The 20034-nt window shown below is 38.4% G+C and overlaps 1 long non-coding RNA gene across 1 annotated transcript in view; it reads right to left on the reverse strand.

Annotated features, from left to right (window-relative positions):
• Positions 1–355: 355 nt before the first annotated feature.
• LOC112913234 (uncharacterized) overlaps positions 356–20034 on the reverse strand; it is a 110307-nt gene continuing 90628 nt past the window's right edge. The window contains exons 2-4 of the long non-coding RNA XR_003233647.2: positions 12658–12789; positions 3293–3619; positions 356–2929 (exon numbers count right to left, since the gene is read on the reverse strand). This is a non-coding gene — a long non-coding RNA (uncharacterized lncRNA). The remainder of the gene's footprint in view (positions 2930–3292; positions 3620–12657; positions 12790–20034) is intronic.

A 20034-nucleotide genomic window follows, 5' to 3' on the forward strand; every position in this document is an offset into this window, starting at 1 on the left:
GCAGGGAACCCGATGTGGGACTATATCCCGGGACCCCAGGATCACGCCTTGAGCTGAAGGCAGATGCTCAACCGCTGAGCCACCCAGGCGTCCCCATAATTGATTAATTCATTCTACTATGAAGAAACATTTGGGTTCTGCCAGGGCATTTTGGCTTTTACAAATATATATATATATTTTTAATATTCTTGTATCTTCTGTGGTGTGTGTGAAAGAGTTTCTCTAGGATATATACAGAGAAGTGGAGTTTCTGGGCTATGCACTTCTTGTTAATATTCAACTATTTTCTAGTTTGTACTGTTAAAGGACTTTTTAAAAATATAAAATCATGACTTTCATACAAATATAAAGTCAGTACATGTCAAAGTTTTTATTTAACTCATTAATCAACGAAGGAACTTGTTTTACAGCCAGTTCAAAGGAGAATCCAAAGAACAGACAGATATATACGCATGAAGTCACTGGAGAAAATAATACAGAGGTTCCTCAAAAAGTTAAAAATAGAACTACGTTATGATCCATCGATCAAACTACTGGGTATTTTCCCAAAGAACATAAGAACACTAAATAAGAGGGATACATGAACCCCTATGTTTATAGCAACGTTGTTTACAATAGCCAAGATACAGAAGCAGTCCAAGTGTCCATTGACTGATGAATGCATAAGTGTGTGTGTGTGTGTGTGTGTGTGTGTGATGGCATATTATGCAACCACAAAAAAGAATGAAATGTTGCCATTCACAATGACATGGATAGAGCAGAAAATATTATGCTAAGTGAGAAATCAGTCAGAGAAACACAAGTCCCATATGATTTTATTCATATGTGGAATTTAAGAAACAAAGAAGAAAAAAATAAAGGCAAACCAAGAAACAGACTTTTTTTTTTTAAGATTCTATTTATTTATTATGAGAGAGAGGCAGAGACACAGGCAGAGGGAGAAGCAGGCTCCATGCAGGGAGCCCGACACGGGACTTGATCCCAAGACTCCAGGATCCCACCCCGGGCTGAAGGCGGCACTAAACCGCTGAGCCACCGGGGCTGCCCAGAAACGGATTCTTAACTATAGAGAACAAACTGATGGGTACCAGAGGGGAGGTGGTGGTGATGGGGAGGGAATTGGTGAAATATGTGATGAGGATAAAGGAGTACATTTGTCGTGATGAGCACTGGGTAGTATATGGAAGCGTAGAATCATTATATTCTACACCTGAAACTAATATCACACTGTATGTTAACTAACTGGAATTATAATAAAAACTTTTTTAAAAATACTGAATAAAATGCACAGATAGATGCAAAATTACTCAGTATACATTGGGTAATAATCACTGCCTTTCCACTGAACACAATTTACTTTCTATGAGCAAGAATTATTTGTATTGCTATCAGTTTTCTAAAATTTTTGGAGCTGCAAGATAGCTGAGAGTGTGAAAGACAGCAGTAGCCTGGAAGGGTATGCTGCACAGGACAGGTAGTAATCTTTTTGGTCCTTAGCAAAGCCTTTTGTAATTTTTTCTATAGTACCACCTTACGGTCTCTTAGCAGCACGTGTGAGTTCCCATTGCCGTTCTTTCCTGCCCCATTGAGTAGAGCTATACTTTTTCCTTTTTGTCGGTTTGGTGGGTGTGTATTGGTATCTCATTATGGTTCTAGTTCATCTTTTCTTATGTTCACTAGCCATGTGGCTGGCCCCCTTTTTGAAGTCCTTATTCAAGTTTTGGCTCATTTTCCTATTGGTTAAATTGACTTTTTCAGAATTTTAAGGAGTTTAGATGGCCCTCTAGGGCTGAATGTTCCCTTCTTCTGTCATTCTTATGCCACCTTTACAGGAGGAGTCTTACTAGATATCTGCTATCATTTACTTATTTTCCTTAAATTGGCTCATTTTATTTTTTACATCCATAGGTTTTTAAATTAAAATTTTGTGAATATCATAAATAGAAAACCAATATCAATTTGCCATAAATGAAAGGTAGCAGTTAAATGAATACAATAAAGCAAAATCACATTGTCAACTTTAACTAGGTAGATTGCGCCCCCAACCTCAACTTGGGGCCTGAGCCCTTTTCTCTCTCCTCTCTCTTTCTCTTCTCTACACTCCCCGTTCTTTTTTTTTTTTTTAAATTAATTTTTATTGGTGTTCAATTTACCAACATACAGAAAAACACCCAGTGCTCATCCCGTCAAGTGTCCACCTCAGTGCCCGTCACCCATTCCCCTCCAACACCCGCCCTCCTCCCCTTCCACCACCCCTAGTTCGTTTCCCCGAGTTAGGAGTCTTTATGTTCTGTCTCCCTTCCTGATATTTCCCAACATTTCTTTTCCCTTCCTTTATATTCCCTTTCACTATTATTCATATTCCCCAAATGAATGAGAACATACACTGTTTATCCTTCTCCGATTGACTTATTTCACTCAGCATAATACCCTCCAGTTCCATCCACGTTGAAGCAAACGGTGGGTATTTGTCATTTCTAATTGCTGAGTAATATTCCATTGTATACATAAACCACATCTTCTTTATCCATTCATCTTTCAATGGACACCGAGGCTCCTTCCACAGTTTGGCTATTGTGGCCATTGCTGATAGAAACATCGGGGTGCAGGTGTCCCGACGTTTCATTGCATCTGAGTCTTTGGGGTAAATCCCCAACAGTGCAATTGCTGGGTCGTAGGGCAGGTCTATTTTTAACTCTTTGAGGAACCTCCACACAGTTTTCCAGAGTGGCTGCACCAGTTCACATTCCCACCAACAGTGTAAGAGGGTTCCCTTTTCTCCGCATCCTCTCCAACATTTGTGGTTTCCTGCCTTGTTAATTTTCCCCATTCTCACTGGTGTGAGGTGGTATCTCATTGTGGTTTTGATTTGTATTTCCCTGATGGCAAGTGATGCAGAGCATTTTCTCATGTGCATGTTGGCCCCGTTCTAATGAGAAAAGACATAAGCAAATATCAGATCAATGTAGAAGAAATACTAGCACCAAACAGACTTACCCCTGCTTTTTAAGGGAGACTTGAAAGAGACTGGCATGGGGATGATAATTTCAGTGTGTGAATCTGTGGAATTGAAAGTCACATTCAGATCCAGGTCCCACCACTTCTGTTGTGGTCTTCCAGAGGAAGTCTCCCACACACTTTGAGAAACACTGATTTTATTCAGCCCTCTACTTTTATAGGTGAAGAAGCTGAGGCAGCCAAAAGAAGGGGGATAGGAGAGGCAGAACAATAGTACCCCCCCCCCCAAAGATGGTCCACAGGTTCTAATTTCCAGAACCTGTGAATATATTACCTGAAACACTAAAAGAAACTTTGTAGATGCAATTGAAGTTGGATCTTGAGATGAGATTTATCTTGAATCATCTGTGTGGCCCAATCTACTCACTTGAGCCCTTGAAAGCAGAAAATTTTCTGTCTGGAGTCACAAAGATAGATGCAGGAGTAGAAGAGGCAGGAGACATTCAAAACCTGAGACGGACTCAACCCACTGTTGAGTTCGAAAACAATAGGAATCAATAAAGAAGGTAGGGGGCCTCTAGAAGCTGAGAATAACCCCTGGCTGATAGCCAGCAAGGAAATGGCAGTTCCACAGCTGCATGGATCCAATTCTCAAAATCACCTGCAAAGAATGAATGAGTTTGGAAGTAGTTATTTCCCCAGAGACTCCAGATAAGCATCCTCACTGGCCAGAACCTTGATTTGTGCCTTATAGAACCAAGAGCAGAAAAACCAGTCCTGCTTACTGGATTTATGATCCAGAGAACTATGAGATAATAAATTTAGGTTATTGTGAGCAGCTAAGTCTGTAGTAATTCGTTACTGCAGCCATAAAAAACTAATACAGTGAGTTGTTCAAAATCACACAGCTATTTAGAGTCAGAGCTGAAACTAGAACCCAAGTCTTTTGTCTTCCATTCCAGGGCTCTTTATACTATATTGCATCATCATACTGATGTAAAATATTATATTGGCATATGATAAAGTATAGAGAGAATACTGTAGTTCTCCTTCAGCTTTTTCAGTCATGTGTGTCCCTGTGCTTATATATTTCAGGGCCACATATTTTCAAAAGAATTAGACGTACTGAAAATTTTTAAATCCTCACAAAGCAATTGACATTTGAATCCTGTTTTTAGTTTAACAGTTTTTACACTGGAATATTTTGTGCAAAGTAGATAATGTCCTGAAAGGTAAAGGGACATGTGAGTCACACTACGGTGGCGATAACTCATTCTGTGGAAGGTTAAAGAAAAAGAAAAAGAAAAACAAACCTAGGACAACAAAGTTCAGTGCTCTGGTTACTCAATGCAATCAATTTACAGTTCCCACCACTTTTCCACATGGTGGATAAAGGATCAGCTGAGCCACCGTCTATTGAGTAAGATGTCCTACTGAGGAGGAAATTAAATGTCTCCTGTCAAACACCTCCTGGGTTGGCTCTGATTTATCTAATAAATACAAAACTTTCTCTCTCTGAATAATAGTTTTTCAGGCTGTAAGCTGTTGGCAAGAAGGATGATTGTAGAGAGTTATTTTTCCCCATGATCTTTTTTTCCCTCATTTTGTGCAAACAACTCCATTAATGTCCAGTGCCATTGCAGTTGAGGTAAAAAGATTTTTGCAGGTGTGGCTCTGCTAATTCTTTGATAAAGATGCACTGGGTTTTGTGACTTTTGACTCTGGCCAAGGCAAGAGAACAGAAGATGCTGCCATTGGTTGCCATAACTCGTGGTCATTTCTTAGTAAACCACTGAACTAGGAAATTGGGCAAAATGCAAGAGTTCTGCTCCATTTCAGACTGAAAAATTAAACGGTCTTTTGACAATCATGAAGCTCCAACAAGCTTCCCTCCCCTGCCCCACTGCCTTTTTGGCTCTTCAGTCATTAAGAGATCACAAAAGTTGGCTTCACAAACCCAATATTGAACATGCAACTGGAATCTGAACTAATGCTGTGAGTGTTTGTCTACTTATAGAAAATAATTTTTCAAATTCCTCATTATCAGCATACTTTCTTTCTGAATAATACCTTTCTTTCTCAACAACACACTCCAAACTTGTAGGGAAAAATAACAATTCTGTCTAGAACGTTTTTATTATCAACCTCAGCTCTGATCCCTCTCTCAAGATAAATTTCATATAAGGTCTAAGTAAAATTAGGGCAAATATTTCTCTCAATGAACACTAATAAAACAGCCAATGAATGTAGGAGCAATTAAATATATTCCCAGGCAGAAGAAACCTACATTAGCTAAGATTTCTATCAACTCCTTTGCTATTGAAAAAGATGTCTCAATCAACATAAATCAGAGGCTTGCATAATCCGTGCAGAGGGAAAAATTGAACCATCTTTGTGCTCACTGTGAGGTTTTCTGCTGCAGCTCAACAGTGGAATGAGATCGCACTCAGGCTCCGCCACAGCAAGATCAACCAGTTACATCAATCACTGAACACCTGCTGGGTGTTAAAGTGGGAGAATGATGGGAGAGAGTCCTAAATCTGAGCACTGGATAATTCAGTTTCCCTTCTGGGTCTTAGTTTTCTCTTCTGTACGATGGAAGTTTTGTGAACTAGACAACATTTAATGGACTCTCCATTCCCATCAGCAACAATGATCTGTAATTCTTTATTGTGGACTTTGTTTGCCTTAATCTTTATTTCTGTAATTCCACAAAGTGATGTATGCTTTTTCTCTTAAAATATCTAAAAATTACCAAAAATAGGAAGAAAAGAAGTTTAAATGCTCATAGTGTACACAATCAGAAATATATTAACATTCAAAGCAATGTCTTTCCAGACCTTTAATTCTGTGTTTATATGTAAATAATTATGTGTGTGCAAGTAGACACAGAGATGTGCATATATACAAAATGTTAACAACCATCTTTTTTATGTAATCACAAACATTTCTTCAGGTTAAAAAAGGTAGACCTACCTAATCTTACCTACTGGAAAGAATTCCAGTATGTGTATGTGCCAGAATATATTTAGCTAGTTCTCTGTTGATAGACATTAAGGTTGTTTCTAGTTTGTTACTATTGCAAATAGTGCTAAAGTGAACATCATGTAGATACATTTTTACCTACCTAAGGAGATTTCTGTGGAATAGAGACTTGTGAGTAGGATTCATAGATCAGAACATATGCATATATATGTTTAGGCATTACACTGTATTTCTATTGTGTGGGCTGTGGATAAGATGTCAAGGGCATACAAAAGTCCTTTTCTTTCCCCAAGGCTTACTGATATGACTTCAGAACTATGAGAAAATAGATTCAAATCGTGTTCATAATGGACATTTAAATAATACTCTACCAGATAAAATATTAAATTTGGCAATCTCTATTCTCACCCTTTTTTATGAAGGCGTGTAGATAGGTACTATCTCCTGAGTCTCCTAAATACTTAATTTTTAATTGGTACAAACATCATTTATTCAAACAATCCATTAAAGTTGCACAATTGACTAAATCAGCCAAAACAGGTATGATAAAATTAAGAACACAGTTTAGTTTTCCTCTCATTTTTGTCTCATTTCCTTTATCTTTTTTCCTAATTTCATTTCTTTCTGCCCTTTCTTTCTAGAAAAAAAATATCAGTTATAAGTACTATGAAGTAAACAGAACAGAGTCAGAGGAGGGAGAGAGTCAAGTAATGGTGGGGGAGAGGGACTTTTATAGTTAGGGTGGTTAGGAGAGGCTTCTTGCAGAAGGTGGTATTGAAGCAGTGTCTGAATGAAGGAGAGGAGCAAGCCGTATCTGAGGGGAGACCACTCCAGGCAGTGAGAACAGCAAATGCAAAAAAAAAAAAAAAAAAAAAAAAAACAGAGTAGAAACATTTCTGGCATTTGATGTGACATCAAGACAACCAGGGTGTCTGAAGTCAAGTGAGCAAGGTAAATATTTGTTGGATATGAGATGGTAAGTTTGTGTGTAGCAAGTAAAGATGTCAGTTAAACAACTGGATACAGGCATTTAGATTTCAGAGCAAGTGTGGAACATCATATCTTAAATCTGCAAGTCATACATGTGAAGATGTACCACATCCAAAATTATTGTAGGGCCCAGCTTTGAAAATTGGCCAAACATGCATACATATACATGATTGTGATATATATATATGTATATATATATTTATATTTATATATATTTATATATTAAAGTGTGAGGAGTTGATGGTAATTTACACTCAGGTCCTCTGAAAGCCACATACCAAGATGGGATTTAAAGATATGAGAGACTTACTAAAGGGAAATGCCCATGAAGGATAAAGGAAGATTTGAGCAGGACTAGGTGAAGGGAAGCTTCAAACTGCTCTATGGGTCTGTAAAAGGAGAAAGGGAAAGAGAGGGACCCTGGGTAGGAAGAGCCTACAACTGTAGCTCTTGTCCTAGCCGATGGTGGGTCTCCAAGCAAAGGTCATGCATTGAGAGAGTTCCACAGAGACAGAAATAGCCCAGGACAAGAAGCCCTGCCTACTGTAGACACTGTCTGTGAGTAGCTCTGGGAACAGATGACATACACGTGAATGTCATGATAAATCTGAAGGTATAAAAAAGAGGCCTTTGGCCAACTCTGCTGTTTTCAGCTCTAATTCAAGAACTAGAATTTCAGAATGGGCACTCCATAGCCATGACAGTGCTAAATGTGTATTTTGTCACTGTACACATTCTTTTGGCCCTGAAAATCTGACAAGCAGACTGTTCTATTTACTCTCACTTGAGTTAGAAATGAATAAAGCTCTGTATATGGTGTGGGGGTTTTCTAATTGAACACTCCATGGTGTAATGAGATTCATATCATTTATATGGCCTCACTTAACAGTAGGTAAATGGATGATAGATGAAAGCTGAGATTTCAGGAAACTTTCTGCTGTCCAGGCAGAAGGTGAAAGTGGTAAGGCCAAATCAGCCTGAATGTAGGCAAAGAAACCATGATTCTAGAGAGAGGATAAGAATTAATAAATTCCAAGGGAGATAGAAGGAAGAGCAGTACACTTCCCCCCCTCCCAGCTTTTTATCCTTCTCATTTTTATTTTTGTTCAGGCTTAACGGTAGTTCCAATAGCTCTTAAAGTTAATGCTCTGGTATTTCTATAACCAAAGTTGGGCCTGAGTGCCTAGCACAGTTGATTGGGAGGTAAGTTATTATTACAAGAAGATGGGGACCAAATTTGCAAGCATCATTAAGCAGAATGATTGGTTTCAACACTTAAATAAGATCAAGTACTTACTAGCCATTGCTGGACAGTTATTTTATGGCCCAATGTTATAGTACCTAGTTATTTCAGGATTTTCCTTATGATTTTTGATTTCTCTTTTCCTCTAGTGATTTCAGTCTTGGCTTATCTCGTACATTTTAGCTCTATAGCCTTCTCCAGGACAGAGAAGGAAAGGAGGAAGGATACATAGTAAACATGAGCGTTGTAAGCATCAACCTGTCTGGATTTGAATCCTGACTTTAACATTTACTCTATGACCATAGGCATGACCTTGATTTACCTGTCTGTAAAATAGTTTGTAAAGATAGTTTTCTCCTTGTTGATGGCTGAAAGGATTAAAAGATAATATATTTACATAAAGCATTTTAGCATAGAAACTGACTCCTGGTAATTATGATGTAAAACTTGCCGTAAGTATCATACCTTCAGTTGAAAATAAATATCTTACCACCACAATGAGGTCACCTTACCTTTCTCTGATCAGCTTGTCATTTCTCTTTCTTTGAACAGCATAATATAAGTTTTTAATAAAAAAAGAGGAACTTGGGAGAATGACTTTGGTTTTGACACTATTCCTATCTCCTTATACAGTTAAGGAGTAGTCCTGAAAACCTCCACAGTCGCATAGTTAGTGAAGAGGAAATCAGTGATCCCAACAGATAGTGATCTTGCCTTCCAGGAGATTTTTTTGGACTACATCGCTTATATCACATACATGTTCCATTCTGGTTCCACTGACCCATGTTGATGAAAGTGTTACTATGAACAACTCTAACTTGCACCTGAGCTTGAACCATACAATTCCTTCCACTTCTTTGGAAAACAAAATCAAACTTGCATTTCATTTTATCTTTGTGTTAGCGACTCGACTTTAATTACACCCAGCAGGCTCATTAGTATAAGCCAACTTCATTTAGCATAGGATTTGCATTCATTGAAATAAGCAACTAATTAATCATCTGAAATCAGCACACGATTTGGAGTTGATTTGCGGATATTGTCTGCTCTCTGTTTTTTTTTTTTTATTGAAGTGTAATTGATATACAATGTTACATTAATTTCAGATATGTAACATTGATTCATCAATGTTAGTCACCATCTATATCACCCTACAACTTATTGTGATATTATCAGCTATATTCCCTATGCTGTACTTTCCATCTCCATGACTTATTTATGATTGGAATCTTGTACCTCTTAGTCCCCTTCATCTATTTTGCCCACTCCCCCCTCCCCCTCCGGCAACCATCAGTTTGTTCTCTGTATTTAAGAGTCTGTTTGGTTTTTTTGTTTGTTTATTCATTTGTTTTGTTATTCAGTTTCCACATAAGTTGTACAGTGTTTGTCTTTCTCTTTCTGTCTTATTTCACTTAGCATAATGCCCTCTAGGTCCATTCATATTGTCACAAAGGGCAAGATCTCATTCTTTTTTTATGACTGAGTGATAGTCCGTCGTATATCCATTCTTCTTTCAGTGAATACTTGGGTTACTTCCATTTTTGTTTATTGTAAATAATGCTGCAATAAACTTAGGGGTACATATATCTTTCAGAATTTCTCCTCCCTGTTCTTAAGATTTCTTGTCTACATAGCTCTACCCAAGCTCTTCCACCCATTGACCTGACACTGCAATGTATCTTGCATTTTGATGTTTCACTGAGTGTTTTAACCATGGCACACATCCCTTACTTTATTCTCCATTAAATTACTATCAAACTATTCCTTGTGAATAAAAAGATAAGCAGTGGAAAAGATATTATTGGAAGAGACTCCGCCAGAGGGTAAACAAAGTTCTGACTCCCAGTGGAGGAGAAAGCAGGGTGATATTTCAGTGTTCGTTTGGCAGAGAAATACAAAAGATGATATCCTTGCTGCCAAACTGACCAAGAGTATACTGAATCACTGTTCTGTGGGACACCCTGAACTATGAGTAATTGCAGCCTTTTTAACCTTCTTTCTCACTCTGATGACTCTATTATTACACACCAAAACTTGCCTGCTTGAACACTATCAGTCCTAGCATTTCTTGTGAGCAGAATATTACTATTTGAAATAATAATTAAGCTACCACCTGTTCTGTAAATTCCCTATATTTCTATATATCCATTGAAGAGACATATGTCAACACATAGGAGCTCTTTTATAATAGTAAGGAAGTGTGACAAAGGTGGGGTGTCATCCTGATGCGAACAGATGTGCACCTGTTGCTGAACAGTTGCTTAGCCTCGTGAATGCTCTCTGCCCTGGTCACATGTTCATCTTCTCTAAGAGACAGCCATCTGATCTCTGGGAAGGGACCATAAATCATTTTCCATGGGTCAGAATTTCTAGCAACACTAAAGGAAACATTTTGATTAATGCCTGCATGGTGACCCGGATGATGCTGAGGGCGGAAAGTTGTAGTGAAAAGGAGGTAAGGAATAATTGTTTTTTTAATAACCTTGGTTAGTGTCCTTCTCATGGCTTTCATAATGAATCCTAAATTTTTTTCCACGCAATTAGAACTCCTATGTTATTATGAACAAGTTCCTGTATCCTAAAAACTACAAAGAGAGATTGATGGTTTGAGCCTCTGATACATGGTATGATTGTGGTTTATATACTTTTTTTTCCCCTTTTTCCTGAAGACTTAGATAAAACTGATTTTATTTGGCCATAAGAGCCATTAATAGTATAGAAAGTAAGGAAGTTGTTTTTGACAAGATTTCAGCAGGCTTCCACAAATACTTAAGAAATCCTATCTAAATAGTCTCAGAATCACAGTGGAACACATAAAAAGGTCTGTTCAGAGCTTTGATGAAAATGTTTACCATCCTAGAAGAACTGCAGGAGCTGTTAAATTCTTCTTCGATTGTAATAATTAAAATAATGATTCTCTTAGGTGGTGATCTAAACTCCTTTTATATCTGAATGTATAAATAGCACTGAATCTTCATCTACAAATCCATATGAATCTTCATCTACAAATTCTAATGTGTAAGAATTGTCCATTTTCTTTATTTAAAAAAAAAAAAAAAAGAACTTTACACCCCTGATACGATGTGATGAGAAGGGCACTTGCCTTCTGTGGTATTTGTTCCAAAAGCCCATAATCCCAATCTAATCATAAGAAAAACGTTAGAAAAGCCCCACTGGAGGACTTCCTACAAAATACCTGACCAGCATTCCTCAAGACTGTCAAGGTCATGAAAACTGAGAAACTCTCATGGATCAGAGGAGATGGAGAAGACATGAAAACAAATGCAATGCGGTACCTTGGGTTGGGTCCTGGAACAGAAAGAAGACATTAGTGGGACAACTGGTGAAATCTAAATTAAGTTTGGAGTTCAGTAAACAGTTGTGTACCAATGTCTATTTCTTAGTTTGGACAACTATTCCATTGTAATGTAAGATGGCAGCAAAATGGAAACTGGATACGGTATATATGGGCATTCTCTATATTATCTTTGCAATTTTTCTGTAAATCCAAAGGTATTCCAAAATTAAATTTCTAAAAAAAATAAAAACAAAAAATTATATTTAACCACAAGCCATCATTCTACTGGAGTGGAATTTCAGTCCTATCTTTATTAGAACTTCTTAGATTCTCAGAGTATTTGTCTATCCTCACAAAGTCACTTAAAACCAACAATTAAGCTGTCATATTTGGGGGACACAGGCAAGAATGGCAATCCCAAAGTTAGGATTCAGTTCTGTTAAGGGTACCTGATGATAGGTGAACTGAACATCATGCCTCAAAGGCTCTGGGGCTGTCTGTAAGAAACTGTCATGAGGCAAGGGATGCGGTGCCTTTGCTCATGGGGCCTTCTAGCTTCCATCCCAGTCTAGGGATTGGGAAAAAAACAAAAACAAAAGAAACCAAAACTCTTCTTGCTGTCCTCAAAAACTGCTATTTCACCCTCCCCCTCCCTAGAAATACCTAACATCTTATTTTCCATGAGCTCAAACTTTCAGAAGAGAAAGGGAAGAGAGTCATCTTTCTGCCACTTCTTATGGAAGAAAGGGGAAGGGGGGAAAAGGAAATGGGATAGAGGGAAACAAGCCACAAACATGACAGAGAACAAACTGAGGGCTGATGGAGGGATGTGGGTGGGGGATGGGTTAGATGGGGGATGGGTACTAAAGAGGACACTTGTTGTGAGGAGCACTGGGTATTGTATGTAAGTGATGAATCACTGAATTCTACTCCAGAAACCAATATTACACTGTATGTTAACTTACAAAATTTAAATTTTAAAAAAAGAGAAAAATAAATAAACATAATATATAAATTATCCAGCTTTTACATAATTCCAAACTGTTTTATTATTGTGACCCCAGTAACTTATCCCAAGGAAGTATACATAATTGGGATTCTTCACACCTCTGTCCTCAACAGTCATCTTACAGCAAAAGAAGCTCATATCTGTACAATTCACCTCATGCCTTTGGGCACTTACTTCCTTGAGACTGGAGTTATCAGTGCCTTTCTGTTCCAAGAGAAGAGTCTGTGCTTGCTCCTTCCCATAGCAGGAGACTCAAAGAGATCACTCAGGACGCAGGGAAGCCTTCATGCCAGGCTGAGAGCAAACCTGGGAGGGATTGCAGACAGAACAGGGAAATGTTGATGTTAAGAGGAGGCCAAGAAAGACAAAGGTCCAGCGTGGAAAATGAGGAGAAGGGGATAGAAATCGTGTTTGGTCTGAGGAAGGCAGCAGCCGAATAGATCCTTGAGGCTTTTCAAGGTGTGTGAACTGGATTCTCTAGTGGTAGTTGCAAAAACTAAATTCCTTTGAATTTGTCAAGGTTAAATGATATATAGATCAAGGTCTACAACTTTTTTTTTTTTTTAAGGTCTACAACTTTTTGACTGTAAAAATGGCACTACTGATATAAAAGTTAAAAGCTTTTGCCTAAGGGTGAGTGTAGGGGACAGCACTGCAAATAGTTGTTTCAGAGGGTGATCATGGTCACTTCTCAAGAGACATGTGTCACAAATTGTGAGTTTGGAAGAATTCTTGTTCTCCTCATTTGTGACCCTAATATTTGTGGGGTGTGGGATAAGAGAATAAATGGAAGCCCACATAGAGTACTTTAAATGTTTAAAAGTTATAAATCAGTCTAACAAACTCTTAAATAAAATGCAATCTATTCTCCTACCTTGGCAAATAAGTCTTCATTATGCAAATTCAAAAATATGTGTATCTTTCATATGACTTAATAGTTTAATTAATATTGAGTGCTGTTCTGGGTGGTCTGTTATTAAGATGGTTGATGTTTAAAGGAGTAATAAAATAAGGACAGTTCTTAAATGATTACATATTTATTGCAAAAGTTATTTTGCAAAGTTATATTTTATAATCATCATTTTCACTTATATTCTGTTGACAGTCATCTAAAGGATCAAAAATGCAATATCATGCAATCTGCTTATATTTTTAATATACTTAATCAGGAATGCAAATTAAATTAAATATTAAAAAATTGGACTAAAAGTAATTTTCAAATGCATGCAAAAAGTTATTTTTCTTAATTATCCAGAAGTATTTGTTAAAATTAGGAGCCAAATATTGATTAAAATGATAAATTGCAACTCAATTATTTTTAAAAACCAAAGTTTTACTATGTTTTATTTCAATCAAATTATCTAGTCTCTATTTATAAAAATAATACTGTTTGCAATACTAGGTTTCAATACCCACCTAGTTGGCAACATAAAGCATCAGTGACACAGTTCATGGGTGATGTATCTGGAGTAGACCAACATACTTAAACATTTAGGAATAGTATAGATAATTTAATATTGTACAATATTCTTCACCTGCCACATGCAATTGCTATGAATACCATACTAATTTGTGTATATCTCTAAAACTGTAAGTTGGAAAAATCAAGAATATTCAGAAAAATGGACATTCAACCCTAATGGAAAATGATACTTTTGGGGGGAAGAATCTGTTTATTCTCACCATCTGACAGAAAGATTTCTATGAGTTAAATTGCCTTTTCTTTTACTTAAGTTCTACCTCACAAAACCTCTCCGCATTCCATAGCTACTACCCACACATCTTGACAATATTCGGAAGTAACCACTTTTTGTTTTGAGTCCACAGTGGGTGTGAAGAAGCCTTTCCCCAGACCCAGCAGGCTGACCCACAAGAGTAGAGGGTTAAAGTTAATGGACGATGCTGCCTTGGTGCATTAGGCTGGATCCTGAGTGACAAAAGGCTCATGTGTTCTTTAAAAAATTATTTTTTTTAGTGTTTTGGTATGCAAGGTCTCTAAAGCAAGCGCCACAGAGCTGGGGCCCTTCTTATCTAAGTCAAGGGGCTCTACTGGTGACTCTTACTGATCTTGGTCACCAATCATGATTATTCAAATCCTACATCACGTATCATCCATTAAAAAAAAAAAAAATTCTCATTGTAAGAGGTAAGATTACATCAGAGTAACAGAAACCGAATTAAAAAAATATAACGTAGGGGTGTCAGATGGTCTTGTGAGGCTAACAATGGCAGAATAAACATTATCCCATTTTTTCTGCCTTCTCCTTGCCCATTGTCTCAGAAAGGTATATGAATCATAGGTAGTAAGGTGGTTGGTTAATGACAAGTGCTGGCCCTTGTGCCCAAGTTCAGATAGCTGCTTATCTGTAGGTTGTATTTCCTCCCTGTTGGAAAATTTTATAGAATCCTAATTCAGCATATGATGCCTTGGACAGAGATCTTGGAGTAAATATACTGGCTAAGGAGCAGCAGAATTGCCCATATTAACACTGTGCCAGATGGCACACCTTTTCTCCTTCCCCATGAACTCCCTATGCCATTCCAGTCACCTCAAAGATCACCTTTTCATTTGATATTACAGGCAGAGTGTTGTGGGTGGTGAGATTCTTTCTCTCTCTCTTTTCTTTCTTTCTTTCTCTCTCTCTTTTTTTTTCTTTCTTTCTTTCTTTCTTTCTTTCTTTCTTTCTTTCTTTCTTTCTTTCTTTCTTTCTTTCTTTCTTTCTTTCTTTCTTTCAAGATTTTATTTATTTATTCATGAGAAACAGAGAGAGAGGCAGAGGAAGAAGCAGGCTCCCTGCAGGGAGCCTGATGCAGGACTTGATCCCAGGACCCCAGGATTACAACCTGATCCAAAGGCAGACGCTCAACCACTGAGCCACCCAGGTGCCCCTAATTGGGATATCACTGGGTTGAGTTGCAGGCAGTCCCCATGGAGAAAGAAGACGTTTAGCAACCAAAGGAAAGTGGGATCTTAGCATCCCTTTTTTCTTTTCATGTAGGACATTTCATGCCCTCTCTGGAAGCAAGTCTTGGCCCTAGCCTCCACAGTTCAAACCCCAAGACTTCCCCAGGACCGGTTCTAGATGAGTTGCAGCTGTAAGCTTTATATCATCAAGGACTGGGATCTCTGCCCTATTTGTGTAAAAGTACTCCGTCTCTAGACACGTTAGCCTCTGCTTCTGCATGTAATGATTCAAGGGTCCTCTAGGACCACTCAGCTACTATCAGGGAAATCTTTTTTAAGGATAATACCCCAGGCCTCTGCTCTACAAATGCTACGTCAATGAAAATTATGGCCTGTTTAATTTAGGTTCCACATCCCTAGGAGCCATGTCTTTTTGTGATTTCTGCTTTCTGCAGAAACTCAATTTCTACAAGTTGTGCCTATTTTGATAAGTCTTAAACTACAAGTATCTCTCATTTTAAGGGCTTAGCTACTGGAGCACCAAAAGCTTAGCTGGACCAGAAGTTTCTACAGCCTGCAGCTTCGTGGCCTGTGTGGTGGGAAAACAAAAGAATCATGAACTTCCGTATGCATATGTCCTTCCTACACACGCCCATGAAAAGAGATCTCAAAAGTCTTGACCAACGTGGAGAACCCAAAACTAAGACCTTGAAGCATTGAGCCTTGGTGGACTTCCTGTCCCTCCAAGTAGATGAGATCTTTTTTTAGACCAAGTGGAACCAAGTGAAACACTACTTCCTGGAAGTCAGTAGGGAGAGAAACTCAAGATGCTGGAGAATATGAAGAAGGAAGCAAAGCAGCTTTGGGCTACCCGGGAAGTTCCATCTTGCTTAGGAATATTCCATAGTAGTGTTTAAGAGTGTGGACTCTAAGCCAAACTTCCATGGTTAAAATCCTACTTCTAATACTTAATAGCTATATGACCATGAACAAGATATTTAAATTCTCTGTGCAGGGAGGTGGGAATAATCACAAATCATAGGAGGTGCTGACCCCAGTTATCAGTATTAACTGAATCTGCCTGTAAACCTCTTAGATTGTTTCTTGACCTAACTGATCCTCCCTTAGTGTTACTTATCCTTATTATCCATCATAATCATCACTAGCTCTTGGAGCTAGGCCATGGCTCCAGACCCAGTTTCTATGTATTATGATCACCACTGAACAGTGTTCCCAAGGTTGAACTGGTTTTTGGTCCTTAGAGTATTGATCAGTAGTTTCTGTATGGAAGACACATCCCTATTCTTTGGGTCCCTAGCTAATGTAAAGACTCAGCTGGCTGGAAGCATCTTCCACTTTTCAATCAACTGTCTCAAAAAGGCATTAAAATATAGGTTAGGATAGAAAGAGACTCCTAAAATGTTGTTGCAATGTTGAGCTCAATCTCATCTAAAGGACTGTTCACAGGCAAGAAAACTCAAAAGATGCTGAACTGGATTTCCTGATGGACACCTTTTCTTTTTTCCAGGATCCATCCTAGATTTTGGCCAAGGTTTCCAGTTTATTACTGTGCATGCAGCTGTGGTTAAGCTGTCTGCTTCTACCTGATCCACCTCACCTGCCACTCAGTAACCCCTGGTGGTGACAATGGGACTCAATTGCTTCATAGGAATAGCCACAGGCAGACCATGGAACCCCATGTCTCTTACTATAACCTTAAGTTGTTCTTTCAGGCAAAAACAAAATAATACCAAGTAGGAATGTGGAACTGAAGAAAGAAAGGAAGAACACAAAAAATGGTAAATATGTGGATAAATATAAAAGTTTTTTCTTATTTTTTTAAAGTTTTAAAAGAGTATTTGAATACTTGACACAAATAGAATAACCTGTTATGGGGTTTATAGACTATGTAGAAGTAAAATATATAATAAAAGTATAAAAGACAGGGGCATCTGAGTGGCTCAGTGGCTGAGCGTCTGCCTTTGGCTCAGGTCATGATCCCAGAGATCTGGGATAGAGTCCCGCATCTGGCTCCCCTCAGGGAGCCTGATTCTCCCTCTTCCTGTGTCTCTGCCTCTCTCTGTGTCTCTCGTGAATAAGTAAATAAAATCCTTTTTTAAAAAAGTATAAAAGACAGAAAAAATGGATATTTTCTGCTAAAATGTATGAAGCAATATAATATTTTTGAAGGCAGAGTCTGATAAATATATATTGTCAGTTCTAGAGCAACCAATAAAAAGTAAAGAGGAAGAGCTAATAAGCTAATAGTAAGATGTAAGATAAACCACAGTCAATTCAAAAGAAGGCTAGGAAATAGTAAAAATGGAACAAAGAACACATCAGATGAATAGAAAATAAATAATAAAATTTAACATATTGATAATCATATTAAATTTAAGTGGCTTAAACATTCTGATTGAAATTTAGAAATTATTAAATGGGATTAAATTGGAGATTCAGCCACATGCTGCTTACAAGGAAATTATTTCAAATATAAAGACACAGACCAGTTAAAATTAAAAGGATGACAAAAGACATACTATGCAAACACTAATCCAAAAGTAAGAAAGAGCATGGGCTGAGATTTGGGGTTGAATCTTAGCTCTGCTGCCTACTCAATGGTGAATGTGGACAAGTCACTTCCATGAGCCTCATTTTCTTCCATTTGTTTAAAGTGAAGATAAGATACCTGTCCCATGGAGTTGTAGCGTAATTTATTTTATTTTATTTTTTTAAAGATTTATTTATTTATTTATGATAGACACAGGGGTGGGGGCAGAGACACAGGCAGAGGGAGAAGCAGGCTCCATGCCCGGAGCCCGAAGTGGGACTCGATCCCGCGACTCCAGGATCGCGCCCTGGGCCAAAGGCAGGCGCTAAACCGCTGAGCCACCCAGGGATCCCTGTAGCGTAATTTAAATGAATTAAGCACACTAAGCATGTGACTTAGTTCCTAGCATATATTAACTGCCTAATAAATAATAGTTGTTTAATTATTACTAGTGTTTTTAGTCTTGTTGTAGAAACCTCTAGATGTGACCCTTTGAACTAGCTTGTCAAATAGTCATGGTCTCCAAAAAGTTTCCTGTTCAGGCTGGGTCATGGGATTCTAGCAAGCATGCAGAAGGAATTTATATTTTGGTGGCTGAAAAACAAAATTCAGTCTGCAGTACAAGCTGGTTAGGCAATCAGAGCCGCTGTGGAGCTCTTGGAAAAGATCGATTGGCCTTATCTTTAGGCAGAGCTGGGACCGTCTGTCATCCCCGAGCTGACTGGAGACTGGCTTCACTCAGCCTCCAAAGAGAAGGGATGTGCCCTGCTTGACAGGGAGATGGCTGGATAAGTGAGTGGATAAAGGAGGGAGAGACACCTGGAAGCTGCGGGATGCACTTGCTGTCAGTGGGTGAACGAGAAGGGAGCATCCGTTCTCCCATTTCTGTTGTGGCGTTACGTAAAGATAATGTAACACAGATGCTCAGGATAAATAATTCAGAGGAAAACAAGAGACATAAAACCCGGGCACCATGAGCAGCAGCCAAGATATCTGCGGAAGCAGCTCCTGTGCACCCTTGTTCTGACAAAGTCTGCATTTGAACTTTATATCCAGATGTGAATCCTTAATAGGAAAGTGAAAACATAATAATTCTACTGGGCTGGAAGCTGTGTGATGAGTTCAGCTGAAGCTGCTGGCTCGAGCACCTGTTTTCCAAGAACTTTGCCTTTTTCTGTCCTTGCAAGCAACTGCCCTCTCTCTTGGTTTCCTCTCCACAGCCTGCACCCAACAAAGATATCTCAATGTCTTCTTAAACAATCAAATATTGAATCCTGATTTTATTGAATAATACTACTTGATAATCGGTCTTGTTTATTGAGCATCTGGCACATGGCACTATATTAAGTATGTGCTCTGTTTTATCATGTTTAATCCTCACGACATCCTTGGAAGAAGCTTCTATCGTTTTTTCCATTTTGGAATGGTAGGAAACTGAGGTCAGAGAGGTTAAGTACCTTACCCAAAGCCATACGGATAAGAAGTGGTTTAGTAAGAAACAGACACTGAGCACTCCGACTCAAGAAGAGCCTGTTCTCTTAATTGCTGTTGTACTACTCCATTAGCCTTGCAATCATTAGGAAAATTCTTCCAATGCAGGATGATCACCCAGTGATTGGTGGCTTATATAACTGTGTCTTATAAAACTTGCGGAGCGACTAATGGTATGGACCTCACTGGCACAACTTCCTGGTTTCTATCCCCCTTCCTTCAATTCATAGCTAGACTCCCATGGGCAAGTCTCTTAATCTCTCTGAACCTCATTCCCCAGCAGAATAATGGTGCCCACCTCCTGGATCCCTGTGGGGATTAAATAAAATAATCCATGCAAAGGGCACAGTTACCAGTACCTGAAACATACTACACACTTGCAAACAGTAATAGTAATTAGTGGACAGCTGACAATTGCTTATGCTTTGGAGTTCAGTTCCTGTCTTTCCTTGTCTTATACATATGGGCATCAGCCCTGTGGTTTTCTTGGACAAGGCTAAATGAAAAGAGAAAATCTGTCCTGAGCAATAGTCTGTAATTGTGACCTTTTCAAGAAAATCATTTCTGGGTTTGGTTTGGTTTTTTGAAGGCAGGGGTGGGAGAT

This window comes from Vulpes vulpes, chromosome 9 (genome assembly GCF_048418805.1).
Source record: "Vulpes vulpes isolate BD-2025 chromosome 9, VulVul3, whole genome shotgun sequence".
Lineage (NCBI taxonomy): Eukaryota > Metazoa > Chordata > Mammalia > Carnivora > Canidae > Vulpes > Vulpes vulpes.